The 11,696-nt window shown below is 31.2% G+C and overlaps 1 non-coding gene across 1 annotated transcript; it reads left to right on the top strand.

Annotated features, from left to right (window-relative positions):
• The first annotated feature begins 581 nt into the window (after nucleotides 1-581).
• Nucleotides 582-687, top strand: LOC128033184 (small nucleolar RNA R71). The gene has a single exon (XR_008189501.1). It is a non-coding gene; the product is annotated as a small nucleolar RNA R71 (small nucleolar RNA).
• Nucleotides 688-11,696: the final 11,009 nt, after the last annotated feature.

Here is an 11,696-nt window from a genome sequence, read left to right as displayed (position 1 = left end):
TAATGATGAAGCAAATGTCTGACCTTATTGCTCACTTTGCCTCAGCATAGGTTGAGTATAACCAGAAGATGCACTGATGGCATTCTGTCTTGTAGCATTGTTAAAACTCCCTGCACCTTGATTATTTCAACTAAATTTTGGATGTTGCTTCCACCCTAGATTGAAGGTGTTGGAATAGAGTTTATTATTCCATTTGAAATTACCCATGCAATACAGATGCTGGGTTCAATGGGCATTCGTCAAGCACATGGTCTTCACCATAATAAACACATGTTGGCTCCACTGCTTTCATCTCCTGAACTGCAGCTGGTCTCTTCATTGTTTTGATAATATTAGTTAAAAATGATACCTGGGCAGTTAATGAACTGATTGCATCAAGCTTCATGGCATCAGTAGCTCTTCTGCCAGTCCCAACTCACGTGGTAAGATATTGGTAATCATTGTTGGCAATCCTTTCAAAAATCTCATATGCTTCATTGTAAGATTTATCCAACAAGGTACCATTGGCAGAAGCATCAACTACCATTCCCATATGTGTATTCAACCCATTATAAAATATCTCCATCTATGCCCAGTGCTGGAATCCATGCATTGGGTATCTCCGAAGTAGTTCTTTAAATCTTTCCAAGCTTCGTACAACACTTCATCCTCTGATTGTTGAAAAAATGTGATGTCATTTCTAAGTTTGGCATTCATGTTTAGCGGATCGTACCGTAACAAAAACCCCTAGCAAAGATCATTCCATGATGCCACTGTCCCTGATGGTAAAGCAATCAACCATGCTCTTACTGGGTTTCTCAAGGAATATGGAAACAATTTAAGTCTCAAGTTGTCTTCAGGAACACCCTGTTGACGAAACAAGTCACAGACTTCTAGAAAAAGTCTTAAATGTAGTCTTGGATCTTCAGTTGGCGATCCACCAAACTGCCCTACAGTTTGGAATATTTGAAACATTACTAGTTTCAATTCAATTTTTTGTGCTTGAATGTGTGGTCTAACTATCACTGTATTCAAATCATCCAAAATTTGCACAACATGCTCTCAAATTGGCCTATCTCGGTCATCAATCATATGATAAATAGGAATATCAACATCCTGACCATTTGGAATTAATGGATCATTTGGACTAGGATCATTCTCGTCCCTATCCATGTTACGCACTTCTCTTCTCCTTCTTCTCAAAGTTCTCTCGATCTCAGGGTCAAAAGGATACGCTTCGTTAACAGGAATGCCTCTACTCATGCACTAACAGTAAACCTGTAGAAATTAAAAACAATGAAATTAATTAAAACTAATGGATTAAGTAAAATAACCAAACCAAATTTTACCAAATTGTCAATCCTCGACAACGGTGCTAAAAAATTGTCAAGTGCGAATGTGTTATGCGAATTGTGCAAGTATACACGTCGAATCAAGTAATAGAGTTATAAGTGAGATCGTATCCACAAGTATCGATTAGGTATAAATTTGTCAAGTTATTATAAAGGAGTGTGATTAATGTTATCGCAAAAATAATAATAAGAATGCAGAGATAATTAAGTAATATTGATGTATGTAATATGTAAATTCTAACATATAAATGAAAATGTTTATGGCAAGACAAGAGTAAGAATGCAATGACAATTACGAGAATGATTACGTGAATAATATGTAAATAAGTAACAACTAAGGATATGAAAATAGAGATGTTACAGCAAAGGTTTAAGGATCTACAATGTTGATTTTTAAGGATCTACAGTACTGCATGTTCACCTATGTTTAAAGATTACATGCATGCTATTCATAAATATCATTGAATGAAACAGTAAATTAACATTGATCTAAGTCGTGGCCAATAATGGAAATAAAAGTGTCATCAAGTAATTTCAACCCTGTGAGATTTAGCTCATGGGTTGGTGAATAAAATCCAAGTTTAGAATAGCATTCAACATAGTTTCCTTAAATCAGATTATAGAACAGAAAATGAAGAATTAAACGTAGAACTCAGAAAGACAGCTTTCACTTGTCCAACCTACAACTCTAGCTACGAAATGTCTTCTGGTAACCAGGAGAGACTGCCTTCGTCTTCCCCTTTGTATCTCTGCCCTTGTTGTAACCACTACCCTCTATTTTCATCTTAGGATTTCTCTTTCCAACCAACTCCTCTTGTTGGGTTTTATACCTCTTCAGTTAGAGTAGGCCCATCATCCCATGATCCCATGATCTTTTTCCTCTTTTATAGGCTGATTTTTCTAGTACATGTACAGCAAGGCTGATAACGATTAAGTTTTGAATGGGTCACTTCTTGGCATTGTCATGGCATTCGTGTTGGCAAACTGACCAACCTTTTTCCATGATAAACCTTCACTTCTTTTTCTCATTCTGCACCTACAACTTAACACACAAATCCTTCCAGCAAACAATTTGAAGTAACATGTAATAATATTTAAGCACAGTCCAAACCTTTTAATGCAATTTCCTAAAAATATTAATGGAAAATCCTAAAATGCAACTAAACTTACCTAAGTACAGGCAATTAACCAAGCCTAAAGGCATAAAATATAAATCTTTTTAAGAATCATCACCTACAAGGTAAGTTCTAAACCACAAACTTTCATATACCACATATGCACTTTATAGCATTCCTTAACCCACATTAAAATGTACCAAAACATACCAAAACATCAATTAAAATATCACTCCTAAGTGCCTAACCAATATTTCATTTGGGACCATCAAAACCAATTCAAACATACAACTTAAGCATTTGTACAAGCATATGTGGACACCAATGTGCATTTTACCATAATACTTTCCAACCTTACCTTTCTTACAACCTAAATCATGCCTTAACTTTTACCAAAGTAAATCATACACAAATCTCAATCATACTATTCCTTTGATATATATGCACAACTTACCAAATCCATGAAACAACTTGGTACCATAATTGCAAATACTACAAGTATCAACTAACACATATACCAAGCATCTCATCCAAGTTTAACAATTTCCCAACCATATCAAAAACTAAGATCAAGCATACCATTTCCAAACAAGTTATCATCATTTACCAAATGCATACCATAGGAAATAATTAAATTCAACCTTATACATGAAAACTATCATAACATATTACAACTTCAATTAGAACTTTAAACTATCAACCCAAAATAGCCTATATACATGCCACAAAATTGAAATAAATGTGTCAAAATCTGCCGAGACTGAAGCTTAATAGTGTGAGCCTTGAAGTTGATTCAACTGCCTAGTTCCACAAAACATCAATTACAGAAAATAGTAAATGAAACAGAGTAAGCTTATATAGCTTAGTAAGTTCAAAAGTACGAAAACAAAACTTTGACCTCAGTTTACAATTAAGTACATAGATATAACTAATTCAATACAATTTCTTGTTAAGACATTTACAACAACAAGACAAGTATTTCACGCATCAATCGTATAATCTCTCAATCATTCAATATGACATACTTTCGTATCATTCAATAGGAAAGATCCAACATATGAATCATATTAACCAATTAATCATTCATCATAATCATATATCATTTCTTTTAAACATATAGCTCTATCACCACATATCACATATACAAAATGAGCGTTTCATACATATAGCTATAAACTTTCTAGTCATTGTGATATCGTTTCAAAACAACCTTTAAACACATATTCATCATTTATTCAATTTCATTAGTTAACATTTCAATAGTCGTATAAACACATCATTTCCAAGAAATTCAAGAGGTCAATACATATACTTTCTTTTAACAGATAGCCCAATGGACTATATCAAAATAATTTGGATACTCGGGTAACTATTCCACACCAGGGAGCACCATAGTGCAATTAGAGGCACCATAGTGCAAACAAAGGCACGATTGTGCAATCAGAGGCACTAGAGTACGAACAAAAACACCGAAGTGTAAACAGAGGCAGTAAAGTGCAAGCAGAGACACCAAAGTGTAAACAAATGCATTGAAGTGCAAATAGAGACACAAAAGTGTAAATCGAGGTAATGAAGTGCAAACTCGTACAAGCACGTATTCTAACCCTATTGGCATGGCAATCATATCCTAATCGTTTACTATGTTCAAATGAACACTAAAACAGAATTCGTAACACTTATAAATTAGGTCACCTCCATGTTATTCATACACATATTGTAAAAAATTCACATTTATTCAAAAATTCAAGAGTCATATTTTACCAGTATTAATTATTCTTAGTTTAGTCCTTACTCACCTTAGCATTTATTTATCACATTTCACCGTCAATTCACAATATTAACAACATATATAAACATAATTCAACAACGAACAATATGTACAAACACATTTCAAGACACTATGAACTTACCTAATGCAACTAGCAAGCATATTTGTTCATAAAGACTATTATGTAATTTTTCCTTTTCCCTAATTTTTCTCCGCATGCGATTCAATCCTTGATCTATATAAAATTCATTTCACATTATCAACTTTTATCACTTTAAACCATCTAAATTCATTAATTTAATATATTTTACCCATTTGGCATAAATTACCTAAAGTTTTGCAATTCATTCAATTTAGTCCCCAAAGTCGAAACTATTATATATTTCAAAATCAAGATTTAATTTTCCATCCCAATACAATTTCATCATGTATGCCCTCTAAAACATAATTTTAGAAATTTCATTGCAAATTTTACAATATTACAATTTGGTCTTTATACACAAAACTAATAAAATTTACTTAACAGTTTAGTCTTTAAACATTTCAAAGCTTATAATCAAACTATTAAACATCAAGAAAATTCAATTTTCATCAATGGCAACTTTAGAAATCTTTAGCAATTTTGAAAAAAAAGATACGGGTTAGCCAGACTAGTTGCAACAATCTCAAAAACATAAAAATTTACTAAAAAAGGGTTTCAAAAGTACTTACATGCAAGGAAGAAAAATCAGCAGAATTCTCCAAGCTCTCATCAATGGATTTTTGTGTTGAAATAAAAGATAATGAAAATGAATGATGATGTTTTTGTTTTTCTTTTCTTTTATCTTATTTTTATTATTAATTATTTAATTAAAATAATAATAATAATAACCAAAATGACAAATTAGGTTCCACTAACCATCCACCATTTTTGAAAAGGATTTATCTGCCACTTAGACCTTTGCATAATCATTACTTAAGCCAATCAACTAATAAAAATCAATACAGATTAATTTTTAAAGTTTTTACGATCTAGTCTTTTTTCCTTGTTTAGCTATACAAACACTTAAATTTTCGGACCAAACTTCAATTAACCTCTATAATAGCTCCATAAATATTCAAAAATAATATTTTTAAGCTCAATTTATGAAAATGAGGTCTTGATACCTTATTTTCCAAAACCACTTAACTTCTAATATGCACCACTTGTACATTGACCAATTGATCAATTAATAAAATTTATTAAATCACAATTCACTATTATACTATACTTAACTCATAAATATTAATTAAAATATCTACGGACTCTCACATCAAAATTGTGGCCCCAAAACCACTGTTTTCGACACCACTGAGAAACGAGTTGTTACAATGTTAGATTGGTTCTTCCATGAGGAAGGGTCTACGCTAGGGGTTAAGTAAAGGAAGCTAATATCGAGGTAATGTGTTAAACATATGTTTAATTCAGTGTGGAATGAACAGATTAGGGTAGGGATCCGTTGATATGACAAAAACGATTGTAAGTCCGCTAATAGCAATAGTAGTCATTGATCCGTATAGGCTCGTATAATCTTCAATGAATCAAACCAGGAAAGGTTAAATGGGATTCTAAGATGAAACGGGGTAGAGTCAATTCCTAGAAAAAGGTATTATTTTGGGAGTACACCTGAGACTAAATCAGTCAATGTGTCCGCAACAACCCATACACAAAGTATGGACACCGGCAATGCGAACCTAACTGCAAAACCTCCTAAAACACACAAGAAGTCTTAATTTTGTGAAGGAAATCTTACTTTCCCCAAAATTTAAAAGTTTTCTATTTTTATTAATGTACAGGATCTCATTAAGCTAACCAGAAGTTATAAATCTACCGTTTTGTGTCCAGGGTAGATGAGTACTTGGGAATCTGTGAAGGAACCAAACCAGACACCACCAGAATTACGTGAAGGGTGTGATATTCATATCACGCATATATAAGGGCAACCCTAGAGGCCATGCCTCGAGGATTAATTTATTGTATCAATAGTAAAGTCTTAAGTCTCAAAAATTATTTTAATAATTTGGCGTGCCTAATAGGGTGGAGTGATTGTAAGAACCTAGTCTTATATGGCATAAAATATGATTGAAATTTAAATTTAATTTTTTTATTTATGAAATTGAATAAGGGTTGTTTAGTAGCAATGGATGTATAATTCAATATTGATTAAATATGTGGGTAATCGGATATAATTTTTGTCAAGTAATTTAGGTTCTTTATGACGCTTGGTACTTGGATCCGGTGATCAGGTCAGATATAAGGTATTACAAGTTGTACAGAACATGATAAATTCAAGTTTTTATATGTTTATGGCACTTCGGGTGCTAATATTAAGGTGTAGGATAAAGAATTACAGTGCGTATTCTTTTTTATTGGAGTGTAGGTTGGAGCACTACCGTGTAATTGTTTATCAGAGTGAAGGTTAAGGCATTTTGATGCATATATCGATGTGGATAATATAACACCCCATACTTGACCTAACTATCAGGTCCAAGCTATAGGACATCACATTTGTTGCTGGAGCAACTACGATCAAATGACAATTTGATTCATAGCATCAAACATTTAGTTATAAGTAAAACAAGCATATAAAACGATACGTAACTATTTATGGATCTTATACGAGCTTATAAAAGCTCTAAAGCTAATACGAGGTCGAATGAAGACCAACTAGTAATGATTATAAAACATCAGGTTGATGTCGTGACGTCAGGGGATTCCTTTTCGTGATGCAACATACTGGGTAGACCTTCTCGCAGCGTTTAGTACTCGTTGTCACTTCGTGTATTGCAACTTGGTCTCATTGCAAAAAGAAGTTCGACGTCACGACGTGACATAATATTTCTACAAATTTCTAAATAAAACATCAAGCTGCAATTTCCAATCAACCAATATACATTCCAAAGAACATTTTTCAGCCAAACATACAACCCCAATGAATTCAATTTTGAATCATAATACCTTTTATACATGTTTATATTCCATTCATCTCATCATTTTCATCCAAACACCTAACCAACTTCATTAGCTAAGCAATAATATACTTGACATAAGTATACTTGCATATATACATACATTACTATATACACTAGCAACATTTCACACTTTATACCTTGGCAAATATTATGACAACTTAATTTGTACAAATCAAACATATGTTCACTCTCAAAATACTACTTCCAACTCCTAAGGTTTATAAGTATCATATTATACCCAAAATTAACTTATCCTAGGTACATGTCATACTTAAAATAAAACAAAATTCACAAACTTTGCTGAGTCAAGGATTGCTTCTAGGATGCTGGTACTGCTTGTGCTCTCGAAGATAAACTGTATTAGAAGCTTACATCACTCGTCGTCGGTTTTTGCCTTTCCTTTCCCTCTGAATAATCATGCATCGTCTTTAGTAATTGATGGCAAAATATCAAAGAAGTTTCCTAGGTTTTTCTTCTTCTTTTAGACGGCAATAAGATGAGTGAGAGTTGACTATGACATTTTTGCACTACCTTAAACTATATATAGCTTAATTAAAGCTTAATCAAGTTGGTTTAATTAACATAAACTTAATTTAATTAACTTAACTTAACCTTAATCAAGACTTAGTGGATATTATTATTACCATCCACTATCTCTAAATTTTAAAAGGTTTAATTACTATTTTAGGCCTTTGGCTAATTGCAATTTATGTCCCTTAATTATTTCCTAATTAAAGATCTATAGTGATTGGACTTTTACAATTTAGCCCCTGGGCCTTAATTACCTTTTAATTCGGCAAAAATGATCGGAGCAAACTTTAATTTAACATTATATTATACATGTAAATATTAATATTTTATATTAAACCTTAAACCTTAAACCTTAAACCCTAAATATTAATTTTTAATATTTATATGCTCGAATTTAGGGAAACGAGGTCTCAAAACCGCAATTTCTGACACCGCTGATTTTCGGGTCGTTACAGATTTTATTAATTTTAAGTCGAATGAATGAACTTGTAAATATTATGTGAATTATGATTACACCTTGTAATTTGGTACATTGTCAAGATGTAATTAGCATGCCAATGGGAATAAAGTAGCACGCAAGTATTGGATTTGGGGTTGTATAGGACATGATAAATTTTACTTTTTATATGTTTATGGCACTTTGGTGCACTTATATTGGAGTGTAGGATGGAGCACCATGGTGAATATTTTTTATTGGAGTGATGGTTGGGGCACTTCAGTGCATATACTGGAGAGACAGATGGTTATATTTTGTACATCCAACATATGAGTCACCAAAAGTTATTACAGACCAAAATTTATTTTAAGTAAACATATTTGTATTTCTAAAAAAAGATCTTGTAATGGTAAATATTAAAAATAATAATGTGAATTGAATGGTGGTATTTAAAATGAGATAAGCATTAAAGAATAACTAATAATATAAACTAGTAGTTAAGGTATAAGTCACAAAAATTTAATATTTATTATGATTAAAGGCACTTTAAAGAAATGGAAAGTTTATAATATTGTTTAGGAAAATGGTTTTATTAATATTATGGTTAAAGTTTTGATTTTCTCATATTTATGAATGAAAATGTAATTGTGAATGACTATAAATTTAGCTTGACAATAAGATAAGCAATGCAATTTAATTGAGTACTTACTAAGCATTGTATATGCTTAGCACGTTTGTTGATTTTTAAGCGTAGTTAGAAGTTGTAGACTTGAGAGTATTGTAGCCATATTTGTTTCAACCTCTGATCACATCACTTAAAGAAAAACATGTATTTTGCACTCTTTTGTATTTTGAATTATGATCTTAGCATGGTATGAACATAAGATCATTTTAGGAGAAAGGCAAGGCAAACTATGTTAGAGAATTTTACTTGCTTTACTTTGAGAACTAAATTATCTTTTCTTATAAGTTTGGGTATACATATTGTTAATTAAGTGAATAGTGGTTGATTTGATATGTTTGAATGATGCTTTGAGATGATTTAGTATTCACAAATGATTGGAATTGGTTTGGTATGCTTTGGAAATGAGTTTTAAATGTTTAAATTAGATTTTCTTAATATGAAATTAAGTGAATAGAAGATGAAAGTTGCTTCTAGACATTAATTGTGGTATCACTTATTTGGAATCTTTGTCAGTTTAAGTGGTGTTACAAAACTAGTTTTTGGTTTCCCAATTGACTTAGAGAGTGCACTTACGGAATTAGAATAATAAATACTCTTAAAAATCAAGTAATTTTCCATTTTTGTTCAATAAAAGAATATTTTCAAGGTTTTAAAACACTTTTCAAATCATTTCAAAAGGTTTCATTGCACAACTAAATCATTTAGACCATATTCGAGGTCATTTCAAGCTTGAAAAATATAAGTTTTGAGGTGTAAGGGTAGAGCTATCAATATCTCTCCCCTATGTATCAATAACTCTTCCCTTAACTGTAGCAATTTAGTTAATACCTTGGTTATGCCAATGCAACCAAGCCATGTTCCAATACCTAGACACCTAGAGCATAAAAGATGGTTCAAAAACAATTTAAAATATCTCCAAATATCATCAAATCATCCCAATTCAATTAAAGACCTTATAAATACTCATTTGAGCACAAATTCATATAAGAAACTTAATCAAATCAATTCAACTCCAAATATAACTAACTTGAAAGTATTAAAATATAACACATTTCATAAAAAAATCTCAAATTTTACAAGTAAGTTTATTTACATGCCATTTCAAAACACTTTAGTACAAAGTAAATTAAAAATAAACCCACTATGCCCTTCAAGCCTTGCTCAATGATGTGGTCCTTCATTTACATGAACACTAGTCTCATAGGAAGGTCTTCCACCTACTCGTTTAAACCACTAATGCATTAAGCTCGACGAGCTTATGAAGCACACAATGAAATTCCAACCTTGCCTTATTCCCTTATTAGAGTTAGTCATTAAGTAAATTAAACTTAGCTTAATTGTGTCACTCGTTCATGAAGTTTAAGGTTTCATCTTTTAAACTTTTAAAAAATAAAGCTCAAGCCACTAAAGTATGATTCATTTTATTCATTCCCCCTTTTTTATTCATTACAAAGGTGATTTTCATTTATCACTTTATTTCTCGTAGGATAAGAGTTCACTTAGGTCATTATCCTTTCTCTTTTATTATTCAAATTATTCTCATGTCCATTAAATTTAACCACTTAGTGTCTCTTTTATTACAAAAATCTTATAATTTCATTATAACGTTCCTTTTTTTGTTATGCACTAGTTATTAAAGCTTAATTCAATTTTCCTTTTCGTTAATTGTATGTCTAATAAATATATAGTATCATACAACTTTTCGTTCAATAACTTCACATATTTCACTTTGAAATTAAGTCACTTAACACTTGTCATCCTTGATTTAAATGTTGTTCTTTCTTTATTCCAATGTTTCACATTTAAGGCTTATCAGTTTGAGTCACACTTATGTAGGGTATATTCATTATCATACCCTATTGTTACAATTTTTATACACTTTGCCCTTAGTAATCATTAGTAAAATACACTTAGATACTTAAGATTCCAACAGAAAATCCTAATACATATTGCGTTAATAGTGCACCCATTTGAACACCTTGAAAAGTTGACTCAAAATGCACTTATGTGTTATGCCATAAGACATATTTCGTTGTCTTCATACTAAACAATTTCTTCTAGAAAAACCTGCACACTAATCCTTATGGAATGCCAATTGAATCCTAACTATTCTACTAAGATTATTAGGGCATTTCACTTAAAAATCACTTAGATAATAATAGTAATTCATACACTTTTCAAATGTTCAATTAGCTATTTCACTACCATTTATCACCACCATAAGCAGTTAGAATTTCACATCATAGTTTCATAATCACATATACATACATATATGCATACATTTTCTCTTTTACACATACATATTTCTAGATGATGACAAGGTGACCATGCCACCATTTCATATTTTTACATTCAAGTCTCAATTAAGCATTTTGTTTAACCAACATTTAGCAATTTCTAATTACGTCACTTTACATATTTTACATATTTACCACACTAACAATGCACATTTATGATATTCTCATTATAATATTATAAAACATGTTTTGTTCCCTTTTCCTTTTCACTTTTATCATTATTTCACTTCATTGCATCGAATTACCATATTTTTCTCATTTATGGCTTTCAAAAATATTTTATCACTTAACAACACTTTCTCTTATTTTTAGAAGGCCTCAAGGTTCACTACATATCACTTTTTAACACAATTTTAACTTTGGGTAAGTAAAATATATTTATTATTAACACATCAATTAGAACTACTAGCTTGGATGGAAAATATATGCATTTGAACTTGTAGATGATTACTCTAGATTTACTTAAGTTCTTTTCTTAAGTACTAAAGATGAAGCCTAAGAAAAGTTCATCACATCTTCAAAAATAAATCAAAATGAAAAAG

The sequence above is a fragment of the Gossypium raimondii genome, chromosome 1, assembly GCF_025698545.1.
Source record: "Gossypium raimondii isolate GPD5lz chromosome 1, ASM2569854v1, whole genome shotgun sequence".
In the NCBI taxonomy this organism is placed as follows: domain Eukaryota; kingdom Viridiplantae; phylum Streptophyta; class Magnoliopsida; order Malvales; family Malvaceae; genus Gossypium; species Gossypium raimondii.
The sequence above is the reverse complement of the archived record's forward strand: the minus strand, read 5'-3'. Positions and strand labels throughout refer to the sequence as shown.